The 15,333-nt window shown below is 42.1% G+C and overlaps 1 long non-coding RNA gene and 1 other non-coding gene across 3 annotated transcripts in view; both read left to right on the forward strand.

Annotated features, from left to right (window-relative positions):
• The first annotated feature begins 5,376 nt into the window (after positions 1 to 5,376).
• Positions 5,377 to 5,449, forward strand: Trnav-cac (transfer RNA valine (anticodon CAC)). The gene has a single exon. It is a non-coding gene; the product is annotated as a tRNA-Val (tRNA).
• Positions 5,450 to 9,186: 3,737 nt separating this feature from the next.
• Positions 9,187 to 15,333, forward strand: part of LOC135101848 (uncharacterized) — a 61,089-nt gene continuing 54,942 nt past the window's right edge. The window contains exon 1 of one of the 2 annotated variants that reach the window (XR_010269407.1): positions 9,187 to 9,385. This is a non-coding gene — a long non-coding RNA (uncharacterized LOC135101848). The remainder of the gene's footprint in view (positions 9,386 to 15,333) is intronic. The other variant, XR_010269408.1, reaches the window with a different exon arrangement.

The following is a 15,333-nucleotide window of genomic DNA, read 5'->3' on the forward strand; positions in this document are numbered from 1 at the left end:
CCCTTTTGAGATATCTACTGACATCTACTGATCCGCCTTTAAGGAGCCCTTAAAAAATGTTATGAAAGAAGTGGAGGAGAAGGAGAAGGAGGAGGAGGAGGACGAGGAGGAGGAGGAGGAGGAGGAGGAAGAAGAAGAAGGCGTCTTAGTGGTAGTGCTGTTGTTAGTGGTGGTTTTGGTGAAGGAGTAGAGAGAAAAAAAAAAGACGACGATGATAATGATGATGAGGAGGCAGAGGAAGATGAGAAGACGAAAGAGGAGGAGGCGGAGTAGGTGGAGGAGAAGAAAAAGAAGGATGAGATGAAAGAAGTGAAAGACATGAGGGAGAGGAGACATCAAAGATTAGAAGGAATCAAGATTAATGGATAATTTGAGATGAAAAACTGGTGGAGAGGAGAAGGAAGGTGGTGATTGGCTGAAATTAGTCCCCGGAGCACCAATGATGAGGCGCCGCCCTTGTTTACTCTGTCCGCGGCGATGACAGATGGTGTGTGTGTGTGTGTGTGTGTGTGTGTGTGTGTGTGTGTGTGTGTTTCTTTCCTCATGTCTTCCTTATCTGTCACCGTTGTAGTTATATTTTCTTCTTTCCTTTCTTTCTTTTTTTGTGACTCCTTCCATCTTTTCTTCCTTTTCTGAACTTTCTTCGTTCGTTCGTTTGTTCGTTCCTTCACTCTCTTTTCATTTCTTTCTTCCTTTCTTTCTTCATTCATTCCTTCCTTTTCTCCTACTCTCATTCTTTCCTTCCTTCCTTTCCTCCCTCCCTTCCTTCCTTCCTTCCTTCTTTCCTTCCTTCCTTCCTTCCCTCCTTTATTTGTTTTCTTTTCTTTTTTCTCCATCTTTTTATTTTGTTTTTATTTTCCTCTCCCACTTTATTTCTCTTGCTTTCATTATCTTTTCTACTTCCTGTTTTCTAGTTGCTTTCTTCTTAATGCCGTTATTGGTTTCTTTATTTCTATCTTTTATCTTTTTTCTCTTCATTTCTTTCCTTCTTTAATTTCTTCTGTATTCCATTGCTAATATTTTTTTTTCGGATTTTCTTTTATTCACACCTGTCTTATTATTTTTTTTTTCCTTCCTTTTACTTCTCTTTTTCTTCTTGTCTCCCTTCCCAGTCCTACTCTTAATCCTCTCTCTCACTCTCTCTCACTCTCTCTCTCTCTCTCTCTCTCTCTCTCTCTCTCTCTCTCTCTCTCTCTCTCTCTCTCTCTCTCTCTCTCTCTCTCCAGCTTTCATTCCTATACGTTTCATCCTTTAATCCTGTCTCCTTTCTTCTCTTTCTTCCCTTCTTTCCTTGCTTCCTTCCTTCCTTCCCTTCATTCTTCATTTCTTATATCTTCCCTTCTTGCCTCTGCTCCCTGTCCTTACATACATATTTTCTTTTCTTGCCTGTATTCTTTCCTTCCTTCCTTCGTTTCATCTTTTCTCCTGCAATCTTGTTTCCTTCCAAGTTTTTACCTCACTTTCTTTCCTTCCTTTACTTCCTTCCTTCCTTCCTTGGTACCACTGCTTCCATGTTCCTTGCCTCGCTCACATCTGACGTCTGTTCCCTCCTTGATGAGAAAACCTGCGACAATACCTCCTCCAATCCTCCTCCTCTTGCTGCATCTCGCCCTTTTCCCGTGCTCCTCGTGGCCCTACAAAAGGATCACCATTCATCTTTCTTCTCTTGCATCTCCTCCTCCCCATGCCTCCTACTCTTATGCCTCCTTTTTACTGCTTTGTTATCAGCAGCACGGATACTCTACAAAACATTACGCATGTGCAGCAAAAAGCCAATATGATGCTTGGGCTCAGAGAGGACTTTGATTGCCGGCCGTCAGGTAGAATCCTCTCGCTTGTAAGACTTCACCTTCAATGCCAGACACATTTTCACTGTCGCATCTCCAGGGACGTCGAGTGAAAGTACAGCATGTCGCAATTTTTGGGAAAGGAAGAGACATGTTAGCGTGTGTTTCATTTTCTGTCCCCGTAGTGAAGAGGGGATCGTGTGCTGAAATTATGCAGGTGTTCATTTACGTGCTTTTATTTTTTTGTGGGGTATTTTTATGCGTGGACAGTTTTTGGTGAAAGAGTAAAAGGAGGAGAAGTGGCAGCGTATCATTCTCTGTTCCGTAGAGGAGACAGGATTGTGTGCAGAAATGATGCAGGTGTTTATTTACGTCCTTTTATTGCTGGGGATATTTTTTATACGTCGGTAATTTTGGTGAAAGACTAAAAGGAAGAAAAATGGTGTGCTTAGAAAAGAGAGAGTATGTGCCGAAATGATGTAGGTGTTCATTTTTTTTCTTGCTATTCATTTATGTTTAGTCAGTAATGATAAGTTATTCTGATTTACGACTACTGTGAGGGCAATTAATAGTGACACGCAGATCAGCGCCAAACAGTGTAATATTGGTGTCTAGACTTGCTCCTCAGCGGGCGAACAGTGCAGCACCAATCGCTTCATCCATATATCACAATAATTAACCTCTTACAAATTATCCTCCTTAATTTTTCCTCGTGCTAAACATGTACCTTCGTCTGCGCTCCTGAGCCGGACACGTGACCCCTCGCTGCTGTCACCTCCCACTATTCCACGGCAAAAGACTTAATTGCAATACTTCCGTCACATACACAGCCGATGGACATCTTTACATTACAATATCATGTGAAAATGGGAAGTTCAGACGTGTAATTTCCGACAGGTATTAATTTTTTTTTCCCCGTGTGCCTTCAGGTGATGTCCAGGGGTTTGGGGGGGAAGGGAAGGGATGTACATGTACTCAACATTTTTTCTTTTTTTTTGTCTCTATAGCAGGCCATCACGTTATGAACCAGAAGGCGTCACCTGCCTCCTGTTTCTTTATTATCGTTAGTCCTTTACTTTTCTCCCCTCACATAATGTTTAATCTCTTAACTGCTGGTGACAGTGTGAGTCGTAACTTAATTTGAGAAACTGGATCATTTTACTAAGTGCCAATATATCTGCAGATACCTAAAAGAGTTTGAACTGCTGTCATTACTACTACTGTTACCACCATCACCACCGCCCCCACTACTACAACAACAACAACTACTACAACAACAACAACAACTACTACTACTACTACTACTACTACTACTGGTGCAACAGAAAATATACATCAAAACTTGCACAAGACTATTTAATTAGGTATGAGACTTGTTTATTTATTTTTTTTATTTTCTCATTCAGATACTGGTGCTGTAGCAAAGTGCAAACTGATAGCGATGTGGTACGTACCTGCAGAAGCGACAATTATATATAAAAAGTCCATTACAAAACATTTCCTGCTGAAGATTACATTAATGCAATTCTGTATGTACCCTTCCTTATGGCGTCACACCACTGACCGCTTCCCATCAGATCCACACTTTTCTCATAATCATCTAGAAGCAAAACATTCACCTTGGTAGAGCTTTTAGCGAGAGAAGACGATTCTACCTAAAATTCTGGCCAGAAACGTATTATTCCCGTCCTATCAGTGTCTCTAAACCTTCTCTGTCAAGTAAGGTGTTTACATTCGCGTTCTGTCGTCACCACACGGGAGAAAGGAGCCTTTTCGGTCTGTCTCTCTTTCCTCCATTGCAGTCGTCTAGTTGAACAGGAAAAGCAAAACAAACCAAGGCACGCTGCTGTGATTCCGTTTGATGTTACTCCCTTGGTCTTGTCTTGCAGTGTTTTTAACGGCATCCTCTTCCTCCTCCTCCTCCTCCTCCTTTCCATTTTGAAGATTTTTCCCTCGCACCTCTCGGCCCAATCCCTCTGTTTGAACACGACGAGGGAAAAAAGAGAAAGGAGGAGGAGTACGGGCAGGAAGCAGACGAGGAGGTGAAGTAGCATTAGGAGAAGAGGGTGAGGGCGATGACGAGAGGGATTAGTAGTAAGATTAGGATTAGGAAGGTTAGGTGGGTGATTAAAAAGATAAGAGGTATAGTAGTAGTAGTAGTAGTAGTAGTAGTAGTAGGAGGAGGAGGAGGAGGGGGATGAGGAGAAGGAAGAACAATAACAGGAGGAGAAGAAGGGAGAGGGAAAGGAAGAGGAAGAAGAGAAGTGGAAATAAGAGAAAAAAAACAAAACAGAAAGAGCAACAAAAAGCAAGAACAAAATTTGGAATAAGAAGAACAATGAGAATGGCAAGAAGAAAAGGAACAGGAACGAGAACAAGGAGAAGAAAAAAAAAGAAAAACAAGAATGAAGAAGAGGAGAGAGAGAGAGAGAGAGAGAGAGAGAGAGAGAGAGAGAGAGAGAGGAGAGAGAGAGAGAGAGAGAGAGAGAGAGAGAGAGAGAGAGAGAGAGAAAGTGAAGAGGAGGAGGAGGAGGAGGAGGAGGCAAGGGGTGGTGAGCGGAGGAACCATTAGCTTGCCTGCAACAGATGCTAAGCTAATTGGCTGGTAATTAACAATGTTGGCACACCATTTCATTTTTATTTAATCTCATTTACATTTATTAATATTTTGAGATGCGTCGCGTGCAGACCAACTTATTATTGATGGTCAACAGAGAGAGAGAGAGAGAGAGAGAGAGAGAGAGAGAGAGAGAGAGAGAGAGAGAGAGACAGAGAGAGAGAGAGAGAGAGAGAGAGAGAGTGCAATAATCGCCTGTCGTAGTGCAGTGTCCAGTGTTGATGACATTAATAGTTAATTACCAACGGAACGGCTTTTATCCTGCTAATGAGCCTTTAATTGATTGTCACGAATGGAGAGAGAGAGAGAGAGAGAGAGAGAGAGAGAGAGAGAGAGAGAGAGAGAGAGAGAGAGAGAGATAGCGCTGTAATCCCTGTTATCACCCTCACTAGTGGGTTGTTGCTCATCATTCCTCATCTCACAAATTGTTTATTTTTATGTTTATTTGTTGTTTCTATAGATAATGGTGACTGTGCACGTGATTCCCACCTCCTTCTCGTTCCTCCTCCTCCTCCTCCTCCTCCTCCTGTAACTTCCCTTCATCGCATTTCATTTTTATTTCTCTTTTACTCCAAATTAAACAATACTTTATCACTCACACACACTCTCTCTCTCTCTCTCTCTCTCTCTCTCTCTCTCTCTCTCTCTCTCTCTCTCTCTCTCTCTCTCACACACACACACACACACACATATAAAGGGTAAAAGGTCTACTGTAGTTTGTTATGCAGTGTTTATGCACGTTAACTTGGTTTAAATAGAGCACCTGGCGATTCCATTTCATGTCAGAACAGCAATTCCTTGGTACTCTTATGAGGTGCGAGATAGAACGCACGTATATTATTTCTCATTGTTATACTCTACGTTTGTTTTTTTTTGTTTTTTTTTCACCTCGTTTTGCTTGTAATTCTATAAAGTGCGTTAAATTGCTCCGATGCAGTGGGTATATCAAAACAATCCAGAGTAGATTCTTAAGTTTCCGTAGTGTAGTGGTTATCACGTGCGCCTCACACGCGCAAGGTCCCCGGTTCGATCCCGGGCGGGAACACACATTTTTGTTGTAATAAACGGAAAAGAATCAGATTGACATAATGTAAATAGCGACGTTCCTCAAGGCTCTGTATCAGGACCAGTACTTTTTATAATATACATTAATGATACTGATGAAGGAATCAGTTGTGAAATAAGTAAATACGCAGATGACATCAAAATAACAAGTAAAGTAACGTCAACGTAACACGGGCAGGAACTGCAGTGTGACCTCAATAAACTAGCAAGCTGGGCAGAAAATGGCAGATGCGATTCAATATAGAAAAATGTAAAGGTTTCCATATCAGGAGCAACAATGCTCAAGCGAGATAAGTCATGAATAATATACCACTGTCAAGCGCTGAAAAAGAAAGAGTGACTAAAATTATTCCAAGATTGCATAATACATCGTATGAGGAACGACTGGAAGAACAAAACCTATTTCGCTTAACGAAACGCAGGATGAGGAGATCAAATTAAAGTGTTCAAAATTTTTAAAGGATATAGCAACGATGATGCTAATAAATATTTTATCATTGCTCATTCTCACCTGACATGGAATAATGGATTCAAGATTTACACCGAAACGTTTTAAACTCCTCCAGGCAAAGAATATTTTCTTTAATCGCATAGAAAATATCTCGAATAAACTCCCTTCAGAAATATTAAACAGTAATTTTATTGAATAATTTAAAAATAAAGTAGGCAAATACTTAAAAGCTAATACCCAACAAGCTCTCTTCTTGTCCCAATAATTACACATAAAACTATAACCCCTACATTTACTAAAGTAACTCTTTTACGTTACAGACACCAGTTTTATTACTAATGTGTTCATTTTCAGATAGGCATAGAAAGTTCACCGTAGGGTGAATAGTAGAACATCCTTTCATCCTTTCCTATGAAATTTCTATGTCAGTTTTTTCATACTTCTTGGTACTTTTCCCAGTTATTTGCATGTCAGCGCAAGCTGGAGGGAGTGGTGGGTGAGGAGGAGCCTTCTGCTGTACTGTCCTGCCTCTCTGCCTGTTGCTAGTTAGAAGTAGTTACCAAAGAGCCTAGTAAGGACCTAAAAGTCTGTTGCTGTTTGGCTTTCTTTTGTATTCCTTTATATTTCTTAGTGAGTTACCTCCTTGTATTCTACCTGTCTTATTATTTGTTTTTTTTCTTTTCCAGACCTGTTCTTGGCTAATCTCCTGTTCCCTGCTGGTATTGGCGCGGCGCAAGAAGGAAAAGGAGGTGAGGAGTCCTCTTACCTTTGTCTCCTCGTGTCCTCCATTTAGAAACACATTACTTGAATATTAACTTGTTTTGCCTAAGAAGTTAACGGGTCTGTCTTTGCCTTGGCAGTTTATCTGTGTGCCTTTGTGTGCCTGTCTGTCTTTTGTGTCTGCCTTTGTGTCTGTCTGTCTGCCTCTCTCTCTCTCTCTCTCTCTCTCTCTCTCTCTCTCTCTCTCTCTCTCTCTCTGGCTCAAATACTCAAGAAAAAAAAAGATACCGAAACACACACACACACACACACACACACACACACACACACACACACACACGCAAAAGGGCACAGGGACAATAGTTATAAGAACGTGGCAGCTAAAAATAGAATAATAATGGTAAATTGGAGTGGATGGGGAAAAATGTCACAGGGGGACGACTGACGCGGAGAAGTTGATGCAAATCTGAGTAAAATGATTGAGGTGTTTTGATGTTCCCCTTTTTCTTTCCTTGTCTGTCTCTCTGTGTGTCTGTCTGTATGTCTGTCTGTCTGTTTATCTGTCTCTCGCTGTCTGTTTCTCTGTTTGTGTCTTTTTGTACAATCGCTACGTCTTGTTTTGTCTGTCTGTCTGTCTGTCTCTCTATCTGTGTCTGTCTGTCTGTCTGTCTGGCTGGCTGGCTGGCTGGTTAGCTGGCTGGCTGGCTGGCTGGCTGGCTGGCTGGCTGTCTCTCTCTCTCTCTCTCTCTCTCTCTCTCTCTCTCTCTCTCTCTCTCTCTCTCTCTCTCTCTCTCTCTCTCTCAAGGAAACAGAGGATAGATGTAGAGGAAGGAATGAGAAAGGAAGAGACACAGATAACAGAAAGAAAAAGGGAGAATGGATGGCGATATGATGCCGAGAGAGAGAGAGAGAGAGAGAGAGAGAGAGAGAGAGAGAGAGAGAGAGAGAGAGAGAGAGAGAGAGAGAGAGAGAATGTCGCCGGTCGATCGCAGATAGCAGCAAGTTTGGCACAGTTGATGCAGAGACAGAAAAAAAAATATAGATGATTTCTTCCTCACCTCATCTCTGTATGTGTGTGTGTGTGTGTGTGTGTGTGTGTGTGTAGAAAAGCAGTGATATTTTTAGCGTGATGGTGGTGTGTCTGCCATTCGTTATATTCCACACACGGACGCACAGGCGGCGGCCACTCACTGTAATATCTTCATGCCCCTTTGTCCGTGTCAGTCTAATCACGGTGCGAATTAATACCACGCCAGTTATTGACTCGTGCCATGATTACAACGGCGCCGAAGTAGGAAATGAATGTGTTAAAGCCGGTAGAACTTAATCATTGTTGTGTGTTGTGTTCCGTCACCACCGTTACGCTCTGTTCCTCCCCACCGTTGCGTTATGTTACTCCACCACTGTTACGTTATGTTTCGTCACCACTGTTACGCCATGTTCCTTCACCACTGTAATGTTCCGTCACCACCTTTACGTTACGCACCTCACACCTGCTGCATCATTGAGCGGTACTGCCACTCCATGGTGACGAACTTGCAGACACTTGTTGCAGCCAGACAGGTGGGGTCGTTACGCAGTACTTAGTGGACAGCTGCCAAACGAGCTTCCATTGAGTAAATTGCAATGATGTCTCTTAAAAGTGTTCTCATTTATGTAAAATTTTTATTGGTTACCTCACTGCGTTGATGAATACTGTGGGTGTTTTGTTTTATAAATAAGACCACTATTATTACTATGTTCTTCACCACTATCACCGCCGCCTGATGCACGTATTTTTTTTCTTTCTTTTTTTCTTTTCACCTCACCTGACCTCGTTTCGTTGGGGTGCCGTGGGCGGCGCTCACTCTCGCACTGCACTTTTTTTTTCTCCGTTAGTTATTTTTGGTATCACATCATACTGTGTAGTGATTGTGCAATCGAGGCCGTCCAAAATCAGCTGGGGCCTTAGTTATCATCTTGGCCACTTTGCTCAACTGTGTAAGACCAGACTTGATAAATACTTAGCATCACTTCTACATCTCACGTTATTTGTTTCCAGAAAAGATTTGTCAGGTAGCTTATTCCTCTTTCAGTAGCTATACAATACAATGTGTTTAACTTTCATCCTTTACTAAAATTTCCTGTGAACTGATAAAAAACTGCCATTAGATTACTACGTGATTCTTCGAATCTTTCTAACACGCTCAGACCAAAAGATGCTGCCACACTCTCCCGAAACATTTGTCCGTTATTTATTTCTGACTCTGCCTTTGCCCTGGTCACATGAATACTCTGCGCACCAGTGTCTGAATTTTGATTGCATTAGAAACTCTGCCAGCGTCATGTTGGCAGCACTGGTGTGGTGGAGGCTATGAGCTGCCACAACGCAGTTTCCGCCACGTCCATGTGTTTGTTCGAAACATTGCTTGAAACAGTCCAGGTATTCTGTGACTTGTTAGCATGCTTGCTACGTGTTTCCTTCATGTGTTTCCGGCAAAGGTTTAAGGATGGTATGGCCGCGTCTAAAGACACCATTAATATTTATGAGCTGTTCATGTATCGAAGTACTAAATGAATTCGAAACAGTGAACCGGAGCGAGCAGGCGGCGTTCAGGCTCACGTCGGTCAGTGGCGTCGCGAGTGTTGTAAAGTCCACGTGCGTATCGGGCTGTGTGTTCTGGGACAATTTTGTGTGTTCTCGGTGAAGCAGGACTGCATAACACTTACCCCATGCCTGTTCAAGAAGTCCAGCAAGTGTGTTCAGTAAGTAATGAATGCTATACGTATACACATGTCCCTAGAGAGGAGGGAAAGGTGTCTCAGTACTCAGCTGGGCGGCGCCACTGGCCAGGAACCTTTGAGTTGCCAGGCATCAAGTGTGACACCATTATGTTCTGTCCGTTTTAGCATTCACGGGAATATTTGTTTATTGAACCTTTCAAGTCACACCGTGCAAATGGTTAGTGCTTAAATTGGGAAGGTTTACTGTATGGGGAAAGACAAGTCAGCGCGGCGCCTCCCTGCCTGCTTCAGCCCACACACATCCCCGACAAGGATTTACGTATACCATTATTAGAACATCCTCCCGCATTATACAAGTTTTTCTAGAATCCTTTCCTTTATCGCTTGTCTGGGATCCCCACATGCTAACACTGCGCCAATCTTCCTTGCCTCTGTCATATCCATCTATACGTGTTTGAGAGAACTGAATGCCATGGCGTGGCGTGGGTTGCTTACTGTTAGTGGGCTGGAGAATCTGTGGCAGGGGCGTCTTAGCTATGAAACGTGTCATAGTTAGGGTAAAGTGGCAAATTCTTGTCATAATTTCATCGCGTCTGTCATAAATCCACGCGGCATGCTAAGACTGGGTCCATCCTTTCTTAGCGGCTTATGACAGACGCCTCCACAGCCAAGATGACCGATCCACAACATCTCCAGCTTAGGAATTATTCACTCAGAAAGGACGTACTGAATGACCTTAGTGATACGGAACTCATCTGAAGATATTGCTTAGACCGGGAAGGTATTCTCTTTGTTACCAATCTCTTGAGGGAAGCCTTAGAGTGACACAGAAAGGAAAAATCCACTTACCCCCGAAATGAAGTTGATCATAACAGACATCTTGCTGCTGGGAAAAACTATTGAGAAAATGCACTTGTGCAGTAGTGGTGGCCTTGGGGATCGTTGAGAGAGCCGTCCTTGCCATCTCACTACTTGAAAACTGTTCGTTTACACTGAGGCGCTCCTACGGGATCACATTTACCGTATTTGAAAGATTGAATTACTGTCTTACCCGCTGTGTCTCTTCTCCCAATACATAAAAACGAAGGAAATATTTACAGAAGCTATATATTAGCAGTGAACGGTAGCTTTTGCTTCGTCTTTTATTATTGAAATTAAGCAAGCGCTACGTATAGCAGACGGTTATGAAAGACGTTTCGCTAAGGTTATAACTTATGACGTACTATTTATGATAGATGCGCAACATAACTTAGAATGTCTATCATAAGTAGTATAAGTCATAATTTGGGCGACACCGTCTGTCATAACCGTCCGCAATATGTAGCGCTTACTTGATTTTAAATACTAAAAGACGAAGCAAACGCTGCCGTTCACTACTAATATATCGCTTCTATAAATATTTCCTTCTTTTTTATGTATTGGGAGAAGAGACACAGTGGGTAAGACAGTAATTCAATCTTGCAAATACGGTAAATGTGATCCCGTAGGAGCGCCTCACTGTAAAGGAAAACAGTCTTCAAGTGGTGAGGTGGCAAGGATGGCCCTCTCGACGATCCCCAAGGCCACTACTACTGCACAACTGCATTTTCCTAGTAGCTTTTTCCAGCAGCAAGATAGTGAAGTGTTATGATCACCTTAACTTTGGCGGTAAGTGGGTTGCTCCTCTGTGTCACTCTGTAAGGCTTCCCTCACTTGATCGGTGACGAAAGAGAATACTTCACGGATCCATTCTTAGCATCCCTCACAAATTTATGACAGACACGCGCTGTTAATGACATGAATACGCTTTTTTGACCGAATGCTGGTCAACTCGGCTGCAATAAAGTTGTAGTTGATGTCTGAGATGTATTGTAAATTGGTCCGAATTGTTCAAGTGGGACGAGTCGGTAATAGTGAATGGTTCGAGTTGGCAAGGGTCCGAGTTGGAAGCACATCTCTTGTCCCAGCTATGACACATTTCATAGCTAAGACTCGCTAGGACCGCTTCGTGAATACAGCAGACAGATTTTAAAATACACTTGGTTTCTTATTAGTCATTTTTCCTTTATCTTGACGTTTCTAGTTGTTTTTCATTCTCCATTCTCGCATTTTTATCTCTTCCTTCTTTTGTTTGCTGTTATCGTTGTCTGTTCTTCCTTCTTCTTTTACTCTTGATTTATCTCTGTGCTTTTACATGCATATTGTTTATTACCTACTTCTTTTCTCAGTTTTCCATTTGTCTTTCTCCTGCGTCTTTCTTCACTCCTCCCCCTCCAACAACAACAACTACTACTACTACTACTACCACTCACTACTCGCTGTTTTCTCCTCCTCCTCTTCCTCGTGTGTGTGTGTGTGTGTGTGCACTGATGTGTTACTCTAACCTATACTTTTAGCACCTTCCACTTTCCTCAATGAATGTACTTGGCGTTGTTTTATAGATTGGATAGCATACACATTACCCGCAGTGGAGCCCCCGGTACTGGCCTCTCCCTGGGTAAGTGTTTGGTGCCCCTCCGAGAATTATTTACGTAGTTCCTGCCAGGTGCGTAAAATTCCTGGTTAATCTTATGCTAAGCTACAGCCAAAGTTTTAGCAAAATATAATTCAGGAGGGTAAACACCGGCCTTCCGAATTATTATGACTCGAAATACGTACTTTTTATATTCCCGGAGTTATCGTAGTTGGAAAGAAAAGAGAGAGAGAGAGAGAGAGAGAGAGAGAGAGAGAGAGAGAGAGAGAGAGAGAGAGAGAGAGAGAGAGAAAGGGAAGCCTTATACTTGCACTAAAGTATACATGTTTATTATAATCAGGACAAAAAAAAAAAAAAAATAGGAAAGCAAAATCATCTCATCTGTTTGTAATTTTGCCAAAGTCGATTTCCTACCATACAGGAAAACCGGTTAATGCAGAATTACATTTCCAAAACACTGCAAGGCGTGGAGTGGCGGTACATGAGCTGCAGCTTGGTGTGTTCCGCCTGGCCACGCACTCCTGTTGCGAATATTCCGTGACATGCGTACTGTGACGATTTTCGTGATGCGACTGTTGGTGAATAATGTTTTTTTTTTTTTTCAACAAATAAGTAGTCTTGATGGTTTTATAGCCTTGCCATAGTAATGAATGTCTTTGTATATAATAAAATCTTTAAAAAAAAATATTAATAATCCATAAAATGAAACTGAAATCAGAAAATTTTCCAACTGTGGGTAAATGAATGTGGCTCAAACACTGTCGCTTTAATGGGACGGCAAACGAGCGTGATCACTGCCGCCTGGGAGGGAGGAGCGGCTTTGCTACTTGTCATTTTGGTGACCACAACCTTGGGGCGCAGCGGAGCGAGGCGTCTCTCTTACTTAGCGGGGAGACCCAAGAGACACTCACAGAGAAGTAGTGATGGGAAGCGCAAAGCAATATTTGGAGAAGCCAGGCTTATATGCCGGTGTGTGTGTGTGTGTGTGTGTGTGTGTGTGTGTGTGTGTGTGTGTGTGTGTGTGTGTGTGAACCTTCAAGTGGAATGCCAGGATTGGTCGGGTAACATGCGCCTCTAAAGCCAGCATTCTGAAACGCTTCTGCCCCCCCCCCCCCACCCATTTTCACATGGCTCCAGTTGAAATTACACGATTTTTTTTGTTTTGTTTTTTACAGCTCTCGTGACAAATAACTCCAGTTGAAGTTACACGATTTATTTATATGTTTGTTTATTTTTTTACAGCTCTCTTGACAGATTAACAAGATTTATACATTATAAACAAGAGAAACAGTCTTGAGAACCCAACTAGTCATCTGCAGCCTTTCAAAATGGTCGTGGGGAGAGAGCAGAGCCTTTCAGAATACACGCCTTAATGGTAAAAGGATTAAACACCGGTCATTCGCCGCACACACCAGGCTGATCACCATCCACCGGCTCCCCGCTGACGAGTCCAAAAGCTCACTGAGCCTAGACATGAAAAGCGCCGATCTTCTGTTCAATCTAATTTGTCTTCCTTTGGTGTCGCTCAGTTCTCCCTTGTTCAGAATAGTACACACACACACACTCTCTCTCTCTCTCTCTCTCTCCTCTCTCTCTCTCTCTCTCTCTCTCTGACCATCGTTAATAGACGAGTATGGTTTACAATCCTTTGTGCTTAACGGTATTTCACTAATTAAATTATTTTATACTGAGAGAGAGAGAGAGAGAGAGAGAGAGAGAGAGAGAGAGAGAGAGAGAGAGAGAGAGAGAGAGAGAGAGAGAGAGAGAGAATGTAAATAGGATCAATATGTATGTACAAGGCAGTCCAATCACCAGGTTTGTCCAGAGCAATTGGGACAAGTTAGAAACATGTCAGGACGCGTCTGGCTGCGGTGGTGAGGTCAGGCGCGGAAAGTTAGGCCGTGTGTGCTTCCCCCCAGTGAGAGCAGCGTGCAATCAGGGCCTTTCAAACGCCCGTTTTACCCTCACGTGTTGCTTTTCTCTACATTTCATTGGTCTGGCATAGAGTCCACACCTTGTTTTACCCCTTCCTCCTCGTCCTCCTCTTCCTCGTCCTCCTCCTCCTCCTCCTCTTCCTCCTCCTCTAGTCTAATTTTTCAGTTTCGTTTCCTTTCGTTTTCTACTTTCTTATTTTATCTCTTTTTTTTTCTCTTTCTCGTTTTTTTCGTCACCGTTATATTGTTTTTTCATTCTCTTTCCATTATTATTTTTCGTTTTTCTCGTCTGTCTGAGTTTTTATTTTATTTTCTCCTTTCTTTTTCTCCGTATTTCCTGTTACTTCCTTCTTCTCATCTTTAGTCATACTTTTTTCCATTCGTTTCATTTTATTTGTCCTCTTCACCTTCCTCCTTCTTTTCTGTTTCCTTTCCTCCTCCTTTTCCTTCTCCTTCTCTTCTTTTTTTCTTTTCTTGTTCTTCTAATGTTGTTGTTGGTTTTGTTGTTGTTGTTGTTGTTGTTACTGTTGTTGTTGTTGTTGTTGTTCTAATTTTTGTTCTTCCAATTCTTGTTCTTGTTCTTTTAATCATTATTATTCAAATTCTTCTTCCTTTTCCTCTTCCTTTTCTTCTTGCACCTTCCTCCTCCTCCTTCGCTCCCTACCACCGCCACTTCCTCTCTAGCACCTCTCCTCCCTACCACCACCACTTCCTCCTCCTACTCCTCCTCCTCCTCCTCTTCCTCCATGTTGATGAGTGCAGGAATTCTGACGGTAATTACTCCCTGGGTGATTAGCGATGATTATTGGTTTGGAATCCGAGCGAGACAGATTCGAAGCTTCGTTTGCTCTCAATTGGGGCACGAGTGAGACTTTCCGGAATAATAATAGTGATAATAGATCTTCTTCGTATTGTTTCCCTTTTAATAATAATTTCGTGTCTGGATTTATGGTTTATTTAAAGAGGATGGACCAGAGAGAGAGAGAGAGAGAGAGAGAGTTTTTATTTTATTTCTTTGTCCTTTCTTTTTTTTTTTTTTAGGGGGATTGTAAAGATATAAAATAAATAATGAATGTGTTTAATTAGTCGCGAAGCAGAAGATCAAGGTGAAGTGGTAATAAATAATAAGGGAAGAAGGAGAAAGAAGGAGAGAGAGAGAGAAAGAGAAAGAAGAATAAAAAGTCGAACACAAATGGATAAAATAAACCAACGGAGTGGAATGTGATGAGAAAAAGAAAGAGAGTGAGAGAGAAAGAGAAAAGGAGATACAGAGATAAGAAAGGGAGAGGATGTGAATCAGATAAACAAATGAGGTGTAGAGAGAGAGAGAGAGAGAGAGAGAGAGAGAGAGAGAGAGAGAGAGAGAGAGAGAGAGAGAGAGAGAGAGAGAGAAACGCAAGTGAAGAAGAGAATACGATAATAGAAAAAGAAAGGAGAAAAAGAGAAACGAGGGAATAGAAAAAAAATACTATTAGTGAGAAAATGAGAAATGGGAGGAAGTAAAAAGAAAAAGAAAAGAAACGGCAGAACAGAAAGATGGAATTAAAGAAATGATGAAAAGAAAACACACACACACACACAGA

The sequence above is a fragment of the Scylla paramamosain genome, chromosome 7, assembly GCF_035594125.1.
Source record: "Scylla paramamosain isolate STU-SP2022 chromosome 7, ASM3559412v1, whole genome shotgun sequence".
Taxonomy (NCBI): Eukaryota; Metazoa; Arthropoda; class Malacostraca; order Decapoda; family Portunidae; genus Scylla; species Scylla paramamosain.